Source organism: Schistocerca cancellata, chromosome 3 (assembly GCF_023864275.1).
Source record: "Schistocerca cancellata isolate TAMUIC-IGC-003103 chromosome 3, iqSchCanc2.1, whole genome shotgun sequence".
In the NCBI taxonomy this organism is placed as follows: domain Eukaryota; kingdom Metazoa; phylum Arthropoda; class Insecta; order Orthoptera; family Acrididae; genus Schistocerca; species Schistocerca cancellata.
In genome coordinates, this window is record NC_064628.1 from 278,745,680 (window position 1) to 278,768,503 (window position 22,824).

Consider the following 22,824-nt stretch of genomic DNA (forward strand, 5'->3'; position numbering starts at 1 on the left):
CTTGTAAGATGGCAAGAACTATGCCCCTTACATGAAGTCATTAAAGGTCACCTAACTCACGTTGAGCGAACAGTAGGGCTGAACAAAAATGACTGACAAGGCACAATGCATCTTGTAGAGGGTATAGTATGGACGTATTGGAATAATTAATGTCGGGTGATGGTTTTAAAGTAATTCACACGACATGAAAACTTTGTTGGAAACGCGTCGATTTACTGGAGGCTAGTTTACCCCAGGGAAGTATTCGAGTTGACCACCGTGGCCGGCGCGGGAGCGGCGAAAGGAAGCGACAATAGGCAGCTTAGGGCGGCTCAAACTCTTGAGAAAGTGGTAACGGTGCACGTCCTCCAGCCGCCTTAAGATGAGTGACAGTGATGGGGTGGTTGACCCTGACTCCATGCTGGTGTACTGGGAAACAGACGGAGAACTTGTATGCCTGTTGATAAAAGTCCATCGTCCCGTTTCCTGTGAAACATGCGAGAAAGCCGCGCAAAGCTACGGTGGAGCGGTTAACAGAGGTCAAAATATGGGTGTTGGTGACTATAGCAACTTCACGCTGAATTCACGGTCCACAGAGTCTGAAGTAAATCAGGTGAAGAGCGACAGAATGAAATACGCCGGCCTCCGATGGGAACATAGGACTGAGGAATTTGAAGTACTCTCCTGGGAGTCAGAATTCCGGAAAACTTGGTGCTTGTGCAGACGCTAACCTTGATGGGTGGCCTGGGAGGAGCTAAATAGAAGAAGTTGAGAGGAAGAGAAATTTTGTGGGAATTTGTTCACTTCCCATAGCAGGAATTGGTCGGCACTGGGAAGCGACGCATAGTTAACGCGACTTGCACTGCAATTGGCGTAAGTGAATTTGCTGGAGGAGAAACTGAGGCGAAGAGCGGACTGGCAGAAGTCTCGGTAGAAGTCTTCCGTTCCCAGCTTGCCTAGAGTGCGGACGTGGTGTTCTTTACTCAGCTTGCCTGAGAAAGAGTGAGCATCTCTGCAGTTTAGGACTTAGCAAATGGAACGACTGAGCTTGGAGATAGAAAGTTTTGGTTCAGCTATGTACTGAGCAAGATAGCTAGAAGTGAATAGACGAGCGCAGCCTTGCAGCACCACGATGTCGGCCGACGTCCACACAACGACGCCGCTCCGCCACGCTGTATTCGATGATATTGCGCCCACTCCGGCCACTGATTAATTTGTTAGATCACGTCGGCAAAGTTTCCACGAGGGTTTCATGGGCCGTGTACTGTAGAATTCTTCTCGTACTTCGCATTACGCCTGGGTCAGTCGATAAGAATTACTTTTGAGTTATCGAGCTTTACTCCACGCAAACGCAATTTATTACCACTGCCTGGTAGGAGAGTCATGTAATGTGATGATTGAAGGCACGTGAGTTAAAATAAATTTGTGATAATCGACTGCATCGTTTTCAATCGAGTAGTTGAAATCCCAAGTCACTTTCTTAATTAATTTTATGTTCAACATTTGCATCTGGTGTTCAATACCTGCATATAACATCAATGTGCACCCCTTTTTAATTAAAAGTGAGCAATTCTGAATCAATTAATGTCAACACTGCCGCCGCAGTTCAATTAGAAGTCACAGGGCCTTATTACGTTCTTTGCGTTATCCGTTATTGCGGCAGTTTTGCACTCTCTGTTGATCTGTTAGTCAATTAGCTGGGGTGAACACACGCCAAAACCAGATATGTGACGGGTGGGGTGTTACAAGCTTCGCCAATCTTGGAGATTTTGCGTTCATCTAAATTATACATGTCTTTTTCGGTGCTCCTGCAGCAGCCTTCTATCGTGTTTTGTGTACCACGGGGAATCAGTTCCGTCTGTTATTAACTTATTTCGTATGAATCTCTCGAGTGCTGTTGATACTATTTCTTTGGACTTAAGCCACATATGGTCTTCACTTACATAGCTTGAAAGGATTGGAGACTGTCTCTTAAAAAGTAGTCAACCGAATTTTCAGTTGCTTTTATAAATAGATATATTTCGCGTTTAGTTTTGGTGAATTTCTCTGTTACGGAATTGAGCCTCACTGCGACTGTGTGTTCACTAATCCCTGTATCCATCGTGATGCTCAGGATTGTTTTTAGCTAAGGGGTCAAGTGTGTTTTCGTAACCATTTACAATTTAAATGGCCTCGTGAACTAATCGTTCAAAATAATATTAAAAAAGCGTTTAGAACAATTACGGAAGTTGTTTTCTATCTACAATAGGGTCTGAAAACGTATTTTTGTCAATATACGGAAGGTAGATTCAACTCACTGCCAACTATAATTGTATGAGTAGGGTACCTATTTGCGATGAGACTCGAGATTTCTTTGAAATGTTCAGCAACTGTTTCATCTGAGACCGGGGGTCGGTAAAAGGAGCCAGTTATTAATTTATTCCGGTTGTCTAATATAACCTCTGTCCGTACTAACCTCACAGGAACTACCTGCTTCAATGTCGCTTGTCAGCTGGAACACACATTACATTATTTTTCCTTAAGTTGTGCTTCTTGTTTCTGTTGTTGTGGAGATCATTACAATTACGGCTTTTCCCTCCAAAACCTAGGATGCTTCCTCTGTGACCCTGTAAATACCAGAGCTAGACAATGTAGAACAACAACGTACGTTACAACCATAGCATTCTGCATTACTTCATTTCTTTATTTCTAACATTTTAAAACTGTACGTCGAATTTGGATGACATGTCAATGTTCTTATCTCTGTTTATGAACGTACTTTCGGTCATGTTTTGAACATTGGTCAGCTACACTTTATTAACTAATGTTTCGTCGCAAGGGATATCGTATTTTAGAGAGTAAATTAAAATGGAGTATGTCGTTCGTCTTTTCGAACATTCACATACACATTTCTTCTTTCCTTGTTGTCTTTTGGGCATGCAGTTGTAGTAATTAAAGTAGGCACAAATGCAGTGATCAAAAAGAAATGATTAGAGTACATTCGCATTCTCTTTACATCGTTCCTTTCTTGTTGCTCCCATGGCGATGGACTGTTTCTATCGCAATCAGTAAGCGTGAAAGGAAGCTACCGTACAGACAGAGGGATCTATATTTATACTTGGAAAAACTAATTACATACTGACATAATCGTCGGAATTGCTTTCGTTTCCCAAAAAATATAAATATTTCAACTTCGGAAAAGAAGCTCTGTATTTCGCCAAGATGTCGAAGAAGAAGGTCCCTTGCCTACTTGTTGTATCGAGTAAGTTGTGGAGACGGCGGTTTGAAAGCGGACAGAAGTAGTTCGAGGAATGGCGTCCCTTACTTGAGGGATCGCTACTTGAGCTACCTGGCGAAGGGGCAAGTGTGGCAAATGTCCGGCGTGGGAAATGTCCGGCATTCCTTCAGGTTACTGGTACTTGCTGACAGTTCCGACCCGTGGTTGGCTGCTTTCTCTTTTGATATAACGTCTCAGGGGTCAGAGCGACTGACGATTGCTATTTTACAAGAGCTGGAGGCAGTTTCCTATAGAAAACCACAAGTTTTGAGTAGGAACGCGCCAACCCGCGACAATGGCTGCGCCATTATTTGAGACATTTCGGAAAAATGGTCACCGACCTCCAAGGGATATGAAGCACCTCAATTATCGTAGTCCGTTGGCGCTCGTCTCCAGAAAGATTCCTCCTCAAAGTCCCGGCGGAGGCTGTGGTAGACTGCTCGACTGTTACGGTAGCACACGTTTGCTGTCACCGTCGGGAATTGACGAGAAGGAACGGTACTGTTACCTTGGTCGACGGAGTATGGTAGTGGGAGTCTAGACGAATCCTTTGGAAGGCAATAAACAGAGAAAGCTTTGTTTATCGGCAGCGATTGCACGAGTTCTGGCACAACGGAGCAGTCGCTTTCTGGGTGCGGGGCGAAAGAGAATTTTGTGGGAGTTGGTTCCAGGTCACCGCAAGAGTCGGTTGCGTACCTTTCTGACCTTGCTGCAGAGTAATTTCATTCGCAGTTTCACTTGTTCGGCACCCGAATAAAAAACATAGTTTCTTTCGCGCTCGCGCCTCGATCGGTCTCCAATGCGGAGCCCATCTTTATGCTACGGAGCCGACCACGAATAGCAGCCGTCGTCAGCACGCCGTCTTGCGCCGTACTGTCGTTAATATACGCAGCTCCGGTCTGCAGAGATTCTGTTGATTTTTCAGCCACCCAATATTGGAATTGAGGTTTCTCAGTGGATGCACGTGTAGAACCACTTAGGAAATCATGGTACTACATCCGATAACCAACCTCTTTATTGATTTTTATGTTTCACCTCTTCTCTTTGCTCCCCCTTCTCGTAAGAGAGAGGTACCGTAGATTCCATGCAGTGTTGTTTGTACTAGGTTCCTGCCAACACATCACGTGACGACTATTTACATTTCTGGTGTACGTTAATATACATGATTGTTCCTTGTACAAATTCGTGATCAGTTTTGTGTTCCATTTGAAGAAAATGAATTAACTGTAAATTTTTAGGACGGCATTCGTCCATTTAAACAGTCACACTCACCAGGATCCTTTCCGAGCATCATTCTTGAAGGGTAAATTCGATTACTATAATGAGTAAATTATAAGAGAGGGTAACCATCTTGCGTAGGATTTATGTAAGGGACATTACACGATAGCGTTACACAACTTTTGCAGATTCAATATAAACCCACGCGGGCGTGATCTGCATAGCATCGTGATTTTGCCCCCTAACTTGCGTATCAGTGAAGGGTTCCACAATACCAAACATGCAGGTAGTTTCCAACCCACAGGCTTGGCGAGCATCTGTATTTATGTTCAAGCATTCGTTCATCACCATGTTTCCATTTTTTCCACCCTCTGTAGCTCTGATACCTCAGGGGCAGTTGCCGCACCCAGTTGTATGCGGCGCTAATAGTCGGTAACGTAACTAATTTGATTCGATTTCGATGTTTGTATTGTTCCTCTGTAAAACATGTTTATTTCATGCGACAGCAAACGAGTTGTAAAAGTGCCAAGCAAACCCGATACTGCACGTTAACAGGCAGCGAGCGAATGTATCCAGAACCGGTGCGTCCAGCTGTTGCTGCCGCGGCAAAATTGCTAGCGCACCGACTACATAGGCCTATAACAAGCTCGCCAGTCAATTAATTTATTAATTTTATCGAGGTGTAATAAGCACAGACTTTGAGAGAAGCCAGTATATTTCTTCGTTACAACGTTTCTTTGAACGTCCGAGTGTGACCGTGGCAGACGCTGTCAGTCAACTGTCTTGGTGCAGAGCAGGTTTCAAATCACAGCCCTACCATACATATTTATACTAACGTGAATTCCCTATATCACTCATAGCTAACAGTGGTTTGGCTTCTTTGAAAAGAATTTGGCTGAATTCCTATCCAGTCTGCGATGACCTACAATGGTCGTAAGTGAAGCCTTGAACACAAATTCTCCTTTTCGTTTTACAAATACGCTAAAACAGACCAAGAAATTCGTAAAAGAAAATATGGGAATAAGTCTATAAAAAAACCAAAATATTTCTTTTCAATGTTCATGGTTTTTAATGCTCCGGTTTCGGCTATAGTGCTCCCGTCTTGATGCTAGGGTTCTTCAGCTTTCCATCTTTGTATACGAGTATTATCGTTTAGTTGCAGTTGCTACAAAATCTTCGCTCCTCAGTCTCTCACTCTCTCTCCCTCTCCCTCTGACTCTCCCTCTCTTTCTCTCTCCCTCTTTCTTCGTGCTTCACTACTTGGAGTTCTCTTTCGTTCGGGAACCTGCCAACTCTGTGGCCCATCATTAGAAAAATCCGAAGGAGAGTTGTCATAACTTCCATCTCTGTGAATGTTGTTGGCCTCTGGTATCCAGTTCATGAAACCAGTACACTAACATATCTCTTGGATGCATTAGCTGCTGTGGTGGAGGCTCCTTCAGGATAAGCCGTGGTAACTGCTCCTGAGAGAAAGAAATCAGTCCAAAACCCACAGGAGGCAGTACAGTGTCTTATTTTGATAGGCAGGGAGCATCCTTAGATGAATGAGAGAACTATATGACGACGTACCAGATATCGGCACTTGGTACGGGAAAAACAAGTGTAACGTATTGTGGACACGTAGGCAGAAAAACCCATAATTCTTTGAGTGCTCTGTTGCAGAATAATAATAGGGAACAGTCACATCCATTATACCTGGGAAAATATTTAAGCAGGGATTGTAAGTGGCACGACCACGTCAATTTGGTTACAGGTAAGGCGTTTACCAACATGAGATTCATTGGCAGAAAGAAAGTGCAGTCCATCCGCGGTGGAGGTATCTTACATAACCCTCGTTTGACCAACACTTGTATAATACTTGCCAGTTTGGGATTCGTACCAGATAAGATTGATAGAAGAGATAGAGACCCAAAGAAGAGGAATGTGTTTCGTCACAGGTTCGTTTAGTAAATGGAAAACTGTCACGGAGATGTTCATGCAACTGCAGTCCCAGACGTTGCAAGAGAGATGTTTTGCGTCACGGTTTGGTTTATCGGTAAAATTCCGACATTATGCATTCCTAGAGCAGCCAGACAGTGCAGAGTGAATTGAGGACGCCTTTAATATCTTGTACGGTGGATAAGTGTAGATTTTAGCTAAGGGACCCCTGCCCGGCAAACCATCGACTCGAAAGTTATAAGAGAAATTCGTTCTGATACCGCTGACAGTGAACCTCTTCCACTGCAAGCTCCTTGCTTTCCGTATTTTCGGAGGTGGTATGGAACAAAACAAGAAAACAGCAATATAGTAAACATGAGATGTAAAATGCATATCTCAAGGGCTACGAGCATATGTCCTTTCCTATTGTGAAACATATCTCTTCTTCTGAACAAGTGCTCCTAGCTCCTAAGGTATGCAGTTTAGAGTCCATATTTACCCGATTACTCTTTCTTCTTTTAGTTACGTACTACCTCTTCCCAAAATATGCAAAGGAAAGAGCTTTCAGCAGGAAAAATCCAATCATAGAGGTGTCAGAACTATTTTCGCTTATGACCTTCTACTCGGTCATTTTCGGACCAGAGTCCCTCATCTCAGATCAATACATTTACCCTTCTCCATCATCCTTGAAAATTTAAAACATCATCACGTAATCACCCTGTATATTGCTTCGTCCCATGTGTCTACGTGTCTCTAGATTCTACTGGCCGGCCACTGTGGCCGAGCGGTTCTAGGCGCTTCAGTGCGGAACCGCGTGACTGCTACGGTCGCAGGTTCGAATCCTGTCTCGGGTATGGATGTTTGTGATGTCCTTAGGTTAGGTTTCAGTAGTCCTAAATTCCAGAGGACTGATGACCTCAGATGTTAAGTCCCTTAGCGCACTTAGCCACTTTTAGTTTATACGGCTCGACGGCGAACATCATAGTTCATGTAAGATTACACTGCAGCGCTAGCATTACAGGGGAATAGAAGCACAGTAAGTTGTTAATTAGAATGGAAGTGATCACCACTATAACGGGCGCTCCTTGCCAATAAGATATTTGTCTTTGTACGCTTCGAACTTCAAGCCTTGGAATCACTGCATATCTGCCATAAAAGTTTGTGATTTTATAATCATCATAGTAAATCGTTATAACCAACACCACATCTTCACCCATCTCCGAACCTTTCCAACAACTCGTTACAGTCTTTAAGATGACCCGCAATGTCCTGCTAGAAGTGACATTGTGAATAGTGAATATTCAATCCCTGCAAGTTTTTATACATTGTTTGCGAAATAAATTCTGAATCTATTGTATTCTATGATCTTACTTTCATAGACTATAAATCTCATGTCTCAGAAAGGACTAATAGAAAATTCAGTGATACTCACTCAGGATATAGTGCTTAGGGCCCCCTGCACCAAATCGCGTGGATTGAATTCCGTTGCATAACTTCACTAATCGGCACTGGCTCCTGATGATTGAGCTGTTGCTGCACGCTGCTGTTACACCGGCCAGATCATTCAGGTACAAAAGCAAAGATAAAGGGGAGTGGGGGAGGGGGGGGGGGTTCTCAGATGTGGCGTACCCTTCTCAGGTTTCGATACCTCGCGATTTAGCAACCAACAATCGTTCTTCCTGTGGTCCGTTCGTGACTGAAACAGGAAAGGAGGAAGAGGACGACTAGTACGCAAAGTACCCTCCACAACACAAGGTGACTTTCACAATATAGGTGCAGGTGTAGATTTAGAGGTGGTAGTTTGTAAAATATCATTACGGAATAGAGTGAAGGTCTCTTCATATCCACTGGCAGCGTCTCTCTGACGTAAAGGCCGCTGGTGGTGATTTACGACGCAAGCAAATGCCGTATCTTAAGGGTCGAATTTATCGGGTCATTACACTACCAAATAACTGAAAGGCATCATTTTCTCTATCTAAGGAAGGACCAGTAACGTGTACTCAAATCTTAGCCGAGGTAACAATTACAAGCCGGCCGCGGTGGTCTAGCGGTTCTAGGCGCTCAGTCCGGAACCGCGCGGCTGCTACGGTCGCAGGTTCGAATCCTGCCTCGGGCATGGATGTGTGTGATGTCCTTAGGTTAGTTAGGTTTAAGTAGTTCTAAGTTCTAGGGGACTGATGACCACAGATGTTAAGTCCCATAGTGCTCAGAGCCATTTGAACCATTTGAACAATTACGAAAAATAACACGTCATTTTAAAATATAAAATTACCTCATTTGTGATGACGTTGGAACCTTCTCTCCTCTTTGGTGAATTAGTTGGTCACTGGTTGCACGCACATGAGACCACAAGAAGATCTTGCCGTTCACTGTTGCCGATCTCTGTCTCCATTGTTTGTAAGAATACTACACTGTAAGGATTTAACAGTGAACGACTTTATGTATGTGCAATGAACTATGTCATGTAATTTTCACTTACATGTGAGTCCTGGCCAGGTTCTCAAGCAATGCTGTTATGTGTTAAAGTGATATATGCGTAACTGCATCTGGGAAGACAACAAATTGTATAGAAGTAAGAATCTTTTTCTATCAGTGCCAATATTTCCTACAAAAACACAAATGATTTTAAATGATAAATGAATAATCACAACAGCTGTTCTGCTACGGTGACACCAGCACGCTTCGTTTACATTCGAGATGTCATTGTGCAGGTCAGTACCATACCTACGAGGTCACAAGCCACGGCCTCTCTCTATGGCATCATCATGCATGCATGGAGGCGACATGCTGTCTCTTCAGCAACGTGATACACAGGTTTATCAGCAAAAGTTCTGCCTCATCAGTAAAATCCATACCACATGTGTGCACACAACATCAGAATCAGGTAAAGATATACGCTCAAAAGTATTTGAACGATCTTAAGTTTATGTAAATTCACGCCCTTTTCAAAAGTATCTGAACTATCCGTATTTTGAGAAAATTCATGCCATGTTCAAAAGTATCTGAACTATCCGAATTTTTTACCAAACATACGAAAAGATACTGACAATACCAGTATAACAATCACCATTTCCACGTCTAAAATGTCTCCGTTATCTTAGTGATGCGGGGAGTGTTAAAATATGACTATTATATACTGCCTAAACAACTGTCATACGTTATCTCAAGGGCTTCTGAATGATGATTTATTAGCGGCGCTGTTACAAGTATTGCAATGGGGCAGGTGAATGGTTCAACCTCCTGTTAAAGTGCACTGCGGAAAGGAACTTCCAATTGAAACAAGAAGTAGAATTAATTTATAATGCATGCAACAACATAAGTCATGCGTCACCCCTTTGTTTCAAAGTTCATGGCAGAGAAAACAAAAACTGGCTCTGAGGCATGTGTATATACTCATGTAAAATGTGCTGAGATCAGCAAATCAAAAACAAATCAAACTAAAAATTATTCTAACAACAAAATATTCTGTTACCTATGTAGGTTTTTCACGGCCCTCCTCAACAACGTCAGAACGTGGTGCAACGTCCTCTTTCTCGAATACTAGTTTGAAACCGACGTGGCATACCGATGGTGAGATGCTCAGGCCAGCCCTGGTCCATATTGTCGTAATCTTCAATAGCGATTCAGCGTCAGTTATGCAGAGCATGTGGTCGTTGTTGACATCCAAAACATCTTGTTTAATTGGATATATGTCCGGGCAGTAGGAAGGCCATCCCTTCTGGAGATCCTAGCATGCTGAAGGAACTTGTTCACAGGAGCAGCATGATGAGGACGCGAGTTATCATCCACCAGGATTGAATTGTCACCAAAATCTTGGCGATACTGTCCCACTATTGGTTACATAATATCGTACCTGTACCGCAGAGCAATGAGATTGTCCTCAACGACCATGGAGGATGTACAGTGTCCCCATGTAATGGCATCTGAGAAAATCACTCCACCACCCATTTGTTGTACATTATGGGACGCAGTTGGGGACGTTTGATATTACCGGGTTGACTCCAGACACACTGTCTGCGATTATCAGGCTACAATCTGTTCCGAGTTTCATCCATAAACAACACTCGCTGCTAATCATGAGCCGGCCGCTGTGGCCGAGCGGTTCTAGGCGCTTCAGTCCCTAACCGCACTTCTGCTACGGTCGCAGGTTCGAATCCTGCTTCGGGCATGGATGTGTGTAATGTCCTTAGGTTAGTCAGGTTTAAGAAGTTCCAAGTCTAGCGAACTGATGACCTCAAATGTTAAGTCCCATAGTGCTTAGAGCCATTTGAACCATTTTTGAGCTAATCATGAGGCATCCATTCTGCCTGATTTCTTTTCCATCTGAAACGGAGTGCGTGGTGTTCTTGTGTATGGCGCTTGCCCGTCATGGTCGTTGGGTTGGGTTGGGTTGTTTGGGGGAAGAGACCAAACTGCGAGGTCATCGGTCTCATCGGAGTAGGGAAGGACGAAGAACGAAGGCGGCTGTGCCCTTTCAAAGGAACCATCGCGGCATTTGCCTGAAGCTGTTTAGGGAAATCACGGGAAACCTAAATCAGGATGTCGGGACGCGGGATTGAACCGTCGTCCTCCCGAATGCGAGTCCAGTGTGCTAACCACTGCGCCCATGGTCGTTGGGTAGTGAGATTTTAATCATACAGTCGTCTCTAAGCAGTCTGATACGATACATGAGGTCCTGTAACCTCTTCGAACGCCAAATTTTGCTCTGAAGCTCTCAGTCCATTTTTCCTTCGGCTCAGAAGTCTTAGGTATCTATCATCCTTTGCACCTGCTGAATTCGGACGGCTCTGGCTCTGAGCACTATGGGACTTAACTGCTGAGGTCATCAGTCCCCTAGAACTTAGAACGACTTAAACCTAACTAACCTAAGGACATCACACACTCTATGCCCGAGGCAGGATTCGAACCTGCGACCGTAGCTGTCGCGCGGTTCCAGACTGTAGCACCTAGAACCGCTCGGCCACTTCGGCCGGCTAATTAGGACGGCCTTTGCGTTCTAAGTACTCAACACTTCCTGTCTATTGGAACCAACTGAACGTCTGCAGTTCATTAGTTTGACTCTGGTGCACACGCCGAGCAACTTCCCTGGTTGAGATGCCTCCAGTGCACCACATGACGATGTGGACACAATCACTGGTCAAGATTGTTATTCATGGCCCAATGGATGTTCACTCAATTGTACTAAAAATATATCCAATGTGTCCCTCTGATGCTTTATTCTCAACTGAGATGCCACAATCCATTCGAGTGCAGCATTCTACCTATGGGTAGGGTGCATGATAAGTGTGTGTATGTTTGCAAACCTTGTCAGGAGTGACTTTTCTGTCGAAACAGGTACTGTCTCAAAAGAAATATGTAGTAGATATTCACTTAATCCGTAAGTATAAGATGATTATCATCGTGTGCCGATGAACACAGCTTGTGCTATTGAACAGTAGAAACTACATGGCACTAGGCTTCAATAACATATTGTACAGTTGTTTTAACATCAGAATTCAACATACGTTGTTGATAATCATAGGTGGTTAGCACTTTAACAGAAAACTGCTTCACTCCTATTGTCTGCGCACTAGACGTCCTAATTCAGTGTTCTGTGCTCACACGTTAGCCATTACACCAACTACTTTAGTAGTGGGTTCACGATGTAATTCATCTTTCAATAATCCAAACTACTGTTTATTTTCAAGTGGAATTTCGTATATGTTATTTGTAGGGAAACCTGAACTATCTAACCAGGTTTGTGCATCCTTCCTGATATCCTCATAAGCATTTGAAGATTTACTGTGTTAAACTGATCTATGAGTGCTGTATAATATAGTTTTCAAGCGAAATTTTTAGTGTAAATATCACCCAGAACATTATGATTACTTGCCTAACATCCGGTATGTCCACTTTTGGCACAGATAAGAGCGGCGACACGTCGTGGCATGCAAGCAATGAGGCCTTGGTACGTCGCTGGAGGGATTTGACACTACATCCACACACACGCAAGTTAACTTCAGCTATGACGCCACGCCCAGTCACATCGGAGATGAGTTTTGTCGGGTTCAGATCTGGTGAGTTGGGGGACCAGCACATCAACTGGAACCCGTCACTATGTTCCTAGAACCACTCCATCACAATCCTGGCCTTGTGACAGGGAGCATTATCTTTTGAAAAATGCCACTGCCGCCGGGAATCATGATCGTTATGGAGGGGTGTACCTGGTCTGCAATCAGTGTACGATAGTTCTTCGCCGTCATGGTGTCTTACACGAGCTTCACTAGACATATGGATGACCGCGTGAATGTTCCCCAGAGCATAATGGAGCAGCCACCAGTGCAGGTACCTTGAGGCTGTCCTCCTGGAGGACGATGGATTCCTGCCCTCTCATCAGTATGATAAAGACGGTACCGACATTCATCATACGATGCAACGCTCTGCCACAATACCAACATCCAATGCCGATGGTCACGTGCCCAGTTCAGGCGTAGTTTCCGATCTGTGGTGTTAACATTGGAACATGCATAGGTCGTTGGCTGCAGAGACCCATCGTTAGGAGTGTTCAGTGCACTGTGTGTTCAGACACACTTGTACTCTGCCCAGCATTAAAGCCTGACGTTAGATCCGCCACAGTTAGTCGCCTGACCTGTTTTACCAGTCAGCGCAGCCTACGACTCCGACATCTGTAAAGAGAGATGGCCGCCCAACCCCACAACGTCTGGAGTGATTTCACCTTGGTTTCGCCACTTGTTGAAGACTCTCACCACAACACTGCTCGAACACCCGAAAAGTCGTGCAGTTTCCAAAATGCTCATGCCGAGCCTCCAGGTCATCACAAACTGCCCTCGGTCTAACTGAGATACATCGTTTGGTTTCCCATTCTACTGCACACGAACAGCACGCTCACTGACTACATAACTGTGTGTGCGTCTGATCAGCAGTCATTCCTCGTCAGTTGCCACTGCTGTCACCTGACAGGTTTATATCGGCAGTAGGTCGGTGATCATAATGTTTTGGCTAATCAGTGTATATTCGCATTGAAAGTGTGCAAATTGAGTCTTTGAAATACCTAATGTAGCCATTCCTACAGCTATTTGGTTATCATACGCTACATTAAATCTGTTTAATTCAATTCCAACTACATTTTCCTTAAGAACGGTGCTCCTTTGAGAATTTGTTTTTACAATCGGTTCAGCTGCTCCTTATCAACCTTCCTAGTTTCATGTTTCTCATGTTTTGTAGGTTATGCGTAGTATTACCAAACACAACATTATTCATTCTTCTCAAAGTAATTGCTTGCGCTCATATGTTTTTGTGAGTTAATTTCAGTGATTGGTTTCAACTGGGGAACTTGTGTAAATGATAAAATTGTATGAACGTTTTTGAACACAAGTTTATGATGCAAGTATTGTTTTAGATTTCTACAGTGAGTAAAATTTTTTTTCTTGTCACACAAAGTAGAAATTAATTTATTTGGTTAGTTACTATCAGATGGTGGTCCCATATTTTCAGAAAACAAGGTCACAAACGACTTGAAATTGTGAATACTCTCAGGATATTCGAGATGTATTTCCAATATGTATCCTGTTCCAGGAAGAGATGGTATATTTTTCACATCAGAAGTTTTAACACATTCTAGAGAAAGCCATATAAAACTGGACACTGTAAGATATTGCATCATTGCCCAGCTGTAAGACTCCTCTTCATTACAAGATACGGTATATAATGTAAGATTCGTTAGTTTTATCATCATAGCTTTGCTACCAAATTCAAATGGCTTTGAGCACTATGGGACTCAACTGCTGAGGTCATCAGTCCCCTAGAACTTAGAACTACTTAAACCTAACTAACCTAAAGACATCACACACATCCATGCCCCAGGCAGGATTCGAACCTGCGACCGTAGCGGTCTCGCGGTTCCAGACTGTAGCGCTTAGAACAGCTCGGCCGCTACGGCCGGCTGCTTTGCTACCATTAACCTATAGTTTGCTGCAGCATATGTACACAAAAAGCAAAGAATACCCCCTCACACGCCTCTTTAAACCTTTCAGACCCTTTGGTCACAATTGTGTGCATTAAATTTTACTACCTCTTAGTTGCAACAGAAATACTCTCCCACAGTGGAAAGCTTCTTTACACATTCGTGGTTGTCCCATCTTCTTATCATGTACAAGTACTGCAAACTGTTGGGCATCACTTTAAAAATATCAACAAATCAGTGTAGCAGTGACCACAAGCTTGTGAGCGCCAGAATACACGGAAGTGGTTGGGTATTATATTTCACTGTATGAATGAACATTATTATTAATCTTATTTTGAATGATGATTACTGAACGATCACTGAATCATCAGTTTACTTATTAAAATAGCGAATATTTCAAAATTAGTTATTTTAATCTGGAAGAAGAATCCAAGTGTATGAAGTATATTTTGAAAACGCGTACATATTATTGTATACATCTTTCATCAAAAATCATTAAAAAATCACCTAAGAGCATTGAAGCATAAAGAAAAATTTTCCTTCCACCAGAAATAACTCAGGTCTGAAAGGGTTAAATAACATTAAGTTGTTCAGTGTGAGTAATAAGCTAATCCAGCTCTATTAATTTTCAGTAGAGCACTCCTGGCCAAGCGAAGTCAGTTTACGAGTGTAGTGTGCATGATCCAGTTTATGTGTTCAGAGACATAGGCTACAATAGTTTTTGCTACGTCAGCAAGCAGTAGCACATCAGTTTTCAAACACAGACGGAATAATTTCCTGGTGATTCACTCTTGGATAAATGCCATCACTGCATTCCTTGCAATACTCATCTGCTGTTAGAGTTTCTCCTGTTAATAAACTTTTGAACCTTTTAATTAGAGGTAAACGATCTTCTAGTAAAAGGACTCATTAATCTTGTGGGAATATGCCTCCTAGATTCACTAAAGTAAACTTCAGTCCACCCAAAAAAAATTTCCTCATTACCTTCGTTCAGCTTCAAGTACGATGCACATTTTTGAGGGAAGATATCAAAGAATTAAACGAATCTATAAATCTTAAATGTACATCGCACCTTCTCTCTTGGTGCGTTACTGCAATAGTCTCCGTAAATGATTCACACCTCTCCAGATTCGATGGCAGCAAAGAAAGGTTGATGGAATTTAGTTTAACATCTGTATCACTGTCTGTCACCGTTTGTTAGCATAAATTTGCGATCACAAAACAACGATTGGAATTCCGCAAGACGTGAAATATTACAGGGATCGTGAAGTGAGTCCCATAGTTCAAGTTACAGCTGCCAAGTTCAGCACCCCATACGCACCAGTAAAATCATAGTGACATACATGTTTTACGTCTCCTCCTTTAAAAGGTTCTTGCAAATATGGCAGACGTCGGCTGAGTGAAATATTAATTCTATCTGGGTCGTTAAATCTATCTTTTTATTTTGCAATAAATCTCATTCACATTCTTGGTAATTATGTATAACTATTCAGTGAACCATTTCTATGTAACTGTTACCTCTGTACAATTTAAATCCTGAATGTTTTTCATTATAGCTACAGTGCATGTAGCAGGCTACTGAATGGTGTAAGCAAATGTAATTGATCAAAATATGAACCAGAGCTACTACTCAGATTTCAGTTGGCAACTGGTCCTAGTATGCATTCTATATCGGCATAAATTTAGAAGGACAGCTTTAGCTTTTTATTAAAACTGGTGAATTTTATATACTCAGTTCTGCTACAAGGGGTGATACTGTTAACTATCGTAAACTGTGCACACTCAACGAAGTGTGTGTCTAACTTTTCTTTGCAATGCTCACATACTTCAGATGAATGTTAATGATCTGTAATGCTACATCATATCAGACTCGAGAGATTTTTTTTCAGTTTAATTGGTATGTATCTGTATTAGCAACATCCTACATTGCTAGATTTATCTATATCTCCCATTGGTGCTTTGTGACATGTAGCCAATATTTAGACACGTATTCCACATTCTGATTTACAGCTAGAAATTTACGAGCTAGAACTAACTACTTCTAATAAGCATTATAATTTGAGTGAACGTTTATTACTGCATTTTTATTTGCTATCACTTTTGCCAGATTTGTGTATAGCACTGGATGAAACCCTATATTTTCAGTTGCATCAGTACATAGTTAAACTATTTCTTTTAAAACCAAACTAGCATCTCTCTCGAAAATTCTCCTTTATTCTTAACAACATTAGTTGAATACCACAGATCACAAATTTTAAATGGAATTAAGTTTACATTTTTAGAGATTCACTTCTTTTACTTCACCTGAGTTAGGCAAGAATAAGTTTCAGGCTAGTGAACAGCTAATTTGAAGAGACTGATTAAATTTATGCACTTTCTTCCTACAGACCGAAAAGCTAGCATCCCAAAAGTGTCTCGGATCCCAAAACCTAACCCGATTAGCTATTACTTCTCTATATATTCGACATTTATATGCACATTCAGCAGAAACCCATTCCTGATAATAGGATGTAGTTAATTTAACTCACTCTGAAGATGGTACATACTTTACTGCAAGCAACAAGTTTTAAAAAATTAAAATTTAGAGTAGAGACAGAATTTCTAGCTTCTACTTGCTCTATGTAATTAATACACTCATTAAGTTCAAAATTTTCCCGAGCACTCTTTCACTACTTTTGTTTAACATTTAACTAACACAGATACAGTGAAATTGTTAACGCTATATCATCCCACACTGCTCAGAATTTAGAAATACAAGCTTGTTTATAGTGACATAAGAAAACCAAGTATATTTTACAGTCCTTCACATACATGACAACCAAATTCTGTCTGTCATGTTTTGGTATGTTCTGAAGATGACAGTTGCTGTTTATGTTCAGTGTTCCCTCCCTCTCCCTGGTGCTTCAGATTCTGCAACTGTGAATGAGAAGTAGCCAACTACGGCAAGTAATCAGAGTGTGAAAAACGTAAGATTGTTAGTAGCAATATATGTCAGTGTTACATTATGGAGAGTTGTAAGTACGTGTGCATTTCTGAAGAGAACACTGTACAGGGGTACAATAGCACAGCATCAGTAACATGTTCCTCCTAGTAGTTACTGTGCGTTGATTACCTACCTTTCTCCTCAGTAAGTAGCTCTGTCAAGTTTTCACATGACTCGATGCATCAACATTCATTGCAACAAACTGAACAATCATGAAGTTGAGACACATCGACATCTGCACCTGTGCATTCGGGATTCGTGATATTTCGCTGAGGCAACATGGGTGTAAAAATCATGTGAAATGCTTAGCCAGCAAGTTTATACCTGTCGATGTCTCCACATATGTATTCAAGAAATATGCATGTGTCATACTTTGCTGAATCATTGTAGCCTTGCTGTGACACACGATTAACTACACAATATGACACTAAGCCTATGCGTACAATGAACAATTAAAACCTCACACCAAATTTGGTGTTTGGAGCTTTATCCAACCAAGACTGGAAGAACAAGAACAACTGCTGAGATTGAAAATGGTGTGAGACAAGAATGTAGTCTTTCGCTATACTCTTCCATCTATGAGTATATATCTAAAAGAAGCAATGAAGGAAGTGAAAGAAAGGTTTAACAGTGGGATTAAAGTTCCACGTGAAAGAATACTAATGATAAGATTTGGTGATGTCATTGCTATCCTCAGTGAAACTGAAGAAGAATTACAAGATGTGTTGAATGGGCTGAACAATCTGAGTATAGAATATGAGCCAATGAGTAAAAGGAAGAAAGACGAAAGTGATGAGAAGTAGCAGAAATAAGAATGGCGAGAAAGTTATCATCAGAAACTGGAAACCCAAAGTAGACAAGGTTAAGGAATTCTGCTACCTCAGTAGCAAAACATCACACAATGGAGAGGGCAAGCAGGATTTAAAAAACAGACGAGCACTGGCAGAAACGGTATTCCTGACGAAGAGAAGTCTGCTAGTATCAAACATATGCCTTTCTTTGAGGAGGAAATCTCTGAGAATGTGCATCTGGAGCACAGCATTGTATGGTAGTGAAAGAAGGCCTCTGAGAAAACTGAGACAGAGCATTCGAGATGTGACGCTAAAGAAGCATGCTGAAAATTAAGGAGACTGTCAATGTAAGCAATGTGGTTGTTCTCCGGCGATCTAGGTGACTGTTCAGCGTTTGGTTTGGGTTTAATCTTGAGGGGGAGGGGGGGGGGGGTTGCATGGTATGAATTTCTTCTAGAATACTGAGCGTATTGCCCTTGTTTCTGTTACATAAGATCTTTAATTTGGTTGCCGGATCAAAGACACAGAGCCACTCTCTCGATTATCGATTGTTTATGTCCATCTTCAGGAGTAGCCCTTGTTTCTGTTACATAAGATCTTTAATTTGGTTGCCAGATCGAAGACACAGAGCCACTCTCTCGATTATCGATTGTTTATGTCCATCTTCAGGAGTAGCCCCTTTACAGAAACAATTGCAGTATTTCAGATTCACCACATTTTGACTTTCGGTTCTCATTCACCTAGTTTTACTATATTCTGTTATGTAGCGTGATTCCCTTGCCAATTTTTGCTGTTTTCCTAACTTACCTTGTAATCGTAATCATTAATCTAATTTAGCTAATTTAACCTAGTTTTTCCTTGGACCGAAAACGAATTTTAGTAACTGATATTTCAATTAGTTTTAGTTTTTAATTAGTAGAATTTGTACAAAAACGAAAAAAGTAAGCACACTATATAGAATCTTTCCACCGCCGTAAAAGTTTTGGTAATGTTACCAACTATAAGCAACACCAGTCGTCATTGAATAGTTTATCTTAATTTGTGAATTTCATTTGTAAGACGCCTCCCAACCTTCGAAAAATTGATCTCTATTGATCCATTGTGGACGCGGGACAGCTGCCGGTCAATTATTTAACAAGACAAATCGCCAAACAAGCGTGCAGTCTGAGAAGTTATAATGTAGCCAAGTATTCGAAGGAAGCACTTGAAACACAGTTTGACCGTTTGTGCTTTCGTTATGGAATCCACGATATCTAGAGACTGATGGCTCCAGTATGCGATTATCGATACATTTGAATGTCTATACATCAGGTGCATATGGAGCCTGAAGATGGCATATTGAATTATTGAAACTGGTTGTGAAAATAAAATAATTTCTCAAATTGCACAGCTGTTTGGCGATTTTCCTTGTTAAATATTCGAAAAATAAGGTACTACAGTCTTACACAACCATCATGTAATCTACTGGCATCTACTGACACTTGTGTGGTAGTTGAGGTAAAAGCGGGGCAGATGACGTGGGAGGACACACGCCGCACTTCAAAGAAATTCGTCAGCAGACATCGTTGTGCGCGCGATGCTCATTGTTGTTGTAACCGCTGGTGAGAGCAGTTTACTCCCAAGTTTTTGTCCTTCAGGAGCGGAAAATAGAGGAGAAATTTAAGAAAATAGCCTTTCGAGACCCAGGTAAGTCAAGGAAATTTTTCACGATTAGTAGCTTATAACTTGTATTTAGACTGTGCAGTAGAAACATGGTAGGTTATGTCGGTCGAGTAATGGCTTCTTCCGATGACATCTTTGGTGAAAATGGAGGTGCGGCATCCGTCCCTATGAAAACAGACAGGGGACGCACCATTACTGTGGGACACGTGCCGCAATGCTTGCAATGCTAACTGGAGTCCATGCGTTTTTGTTTTACAGAAAAATGCCGAGAAAACGCATTAGGAAAACAGATAGCGGAAAATGGACTGCAGAAGATCTCGTAGAGGCAGCGAAACTAGTCGAAGAGGAAGGTTATGGTAAGCCGGCCGAAGTGGCCGTGCGGTTAAAGGCGCTGCAGTCTGGAACCGCAAGACCGCTACGGCCGCAGGTTCGAATCCTGCCTCGGGCATGGATGTTTGTGCTGTCCTTAGGTTAGTTAGGTTTAACTAGTTCTAAGTTCTAGGGGACTAATGACCTCAGCAGTTGAGTCCCATAGTGCTCAGAACCATTTGAAGGTTATGGTAAAAGTAAAGCAGCTAGAATGAAAAATATACCAGAACGAACATTAAGAAGAAGAGTTGCTACACACAATTTCAAGAAAGCAGGGTGTGGACCATCATCAAAGTGAAGATGCAGAAAGGAAATTAGTTGCCCATATAAAGAAATTACAATCATGTGGCGTTGCTCCCAAACCGTCAGACGTCAGGCAAATAGCTTTCAATTTATCTGATCAGATGGGACTGAAAAACAAACAAGGAAAAGAAACTTGCAGGGAAAGATTGGTTTCTCTCATTTTTAGAACGCAATGAGGGCTTAAGCATCAGAAAAGCGCAGGGCTTTCTGTAGCCAGAGCGATTGGAATGAACAGAGACGAAGCCAATTCTTACTTTGATCTGTTAACACAAACGTTGACCGTAAATGTGCTTTTGGATAAACCAGGTAGTATCTACAACGTAGACGAAACTGGTCTACAGTTAAACAATGAGCATGGGAAGGTTGTTGCTACAAAACGAAGCTGAGATGTCCATGTCATTACTTCTGCTGAAAGAGGAGAGACAATAACAGTTATTGCATGCTGTAATGGCGAGGGAAATTTCTTACCACCTTACTGCATTTACAAAGGAGCGAATAAAAAACAAGACGTTGAAGACAACATGCCTCCAGGATCAGATGTTGTTATGAGGAGAGAATCCGCTTATGTCAACAGTGATATTTTCATGGATTGGTTCAAAAACCATTTCCTTTCCAGAAAGGCGCCTGGCACTGCTCTACTTCTGTTAGATGGTCATGCCTCTCATAAAAATTGTGTCACCCTTTTGGATATACCTGTTGAAAATGAAGTTCGATAATTTGTTTGCCTAGCCATAGACCGATCATTTTTCAAGCCGCTGAAATCCTACTTTAAAGAAGCTTATCATTCATGGATTGTAGGTAATGCAAGCAAAGACAGAAGAATTACAAGGCAGCAATTTGGAGAGTTGCTCCTCAAAGCATGGACTCCTGCTGCCACTGTCCAGATTGGTGTATCCGGATAGAGAGTTATTGGAATTATCCCACTTGACAGAGCAGTAATTCCAAACCATGCCTCTGTTTCAGACATTAATAATACTGAAGTCCCAACTACTGCAGATATCTCTTATGATCTGACTCCAGATGAGCCATCAGCATCAAGGTCTGACAGAAATGTGTTTAGAGAACACCCTCCTACCTGCAAACCTTGCACAAATTTGGCTAATCGACCAACTGATCAAGGCAGCTGCTATGTAAATGACACGTCAGTGACACCTCATGGAGAGACTCCATCAAATTCGCTGGAAAAGATTTCACCTGTTCCTATACTGCCTCAGAGAAATCAATCCCAAAAAAGCAATCAGCAACAAATATAACATCCGACGATTTTATAGCAACGAAAAGAAAGAAAATCAGCGAAAGAAACAAGAAAGGAAAAACCCTTGACCACAAAAATGTAGCAGCTAAAAGATATCAAATCCCCAAAAAATCCCCAAACCAGAAGGAAAAAACCGCCAAAGAGGCGTCTGTTTGAAGACTCAGTTTCAGAAGAAAATGATGATGATATTTCCCCACACGGTAGTTCCTCCGATGAACTAAATTTCGAAGAAAAAGAATGCGTAGAGTGCCTTGAACTTTATCAAGAAACAACGTTTACCTTATAAAGTTTTTGTAATGCGATGTTATTTACAATAAAATACAATGTTCAGACCATCAATCTTGCATAATTTTATTGGGATTTAAGTGTTTATATATTGAAAAAATTAATTTGAAAAAACGTGTGGCATCTGTTCCATCTTTGCCTTACAGCCCATATCAGTTCATGCCATGACTTACTAGTGGCTGCGTCTGCATGTGATGTTATCATGTCTTCATGACAGCCGAGACAGCTGTTTTAAATACTGGTTAGTAGCTACCGTGCTACATAGGGCGAATTTTAATAAAACCGACAAATTGCAGGGGTGGATTCCTGACTGAAAATGGAGGAAAAAAGTTCTATGAACATGCGTCCGGAAATGCATCGTTGCAATGGTAGATGACGAATGAAAGTTAACCTTACCACGTGCCGTGTGTTCCTTGTGTGTTCCGGGCTGTGTAATTGAGGCAGCATACTGTAAGCAGCCGAACTGCCCGGTGTTCATGTCGGGAACGACACGAGATCCTGAGAGGTAGCACGATTATTCCAAAACAGGTAACTTCGCAGACACCAACCACATCACAAAGCCCTTTTTTGGGCGTTTGTGAGATCGAGGGTCCTTCCAGACTGGCGAACGTGCAGGGGAGTGGCGGACTGTGCTGCCTCAGATTTGGAGGACTGAGATCTACAGGACAGTGTGACCAACCCTAATGCAAGCTCCAGGAAAGTGACCTGCCAACTTGGTATAAGCCATAGTATGATTCTATGTACACGTTCGCCTGTCTGAAAGGACCCATAATCACTTAAACACCCAAAGAAGGGCTTGAAATGTTGTGTGGTGTGGTTGGTGTCTGTGAGGGTACTTGTTTC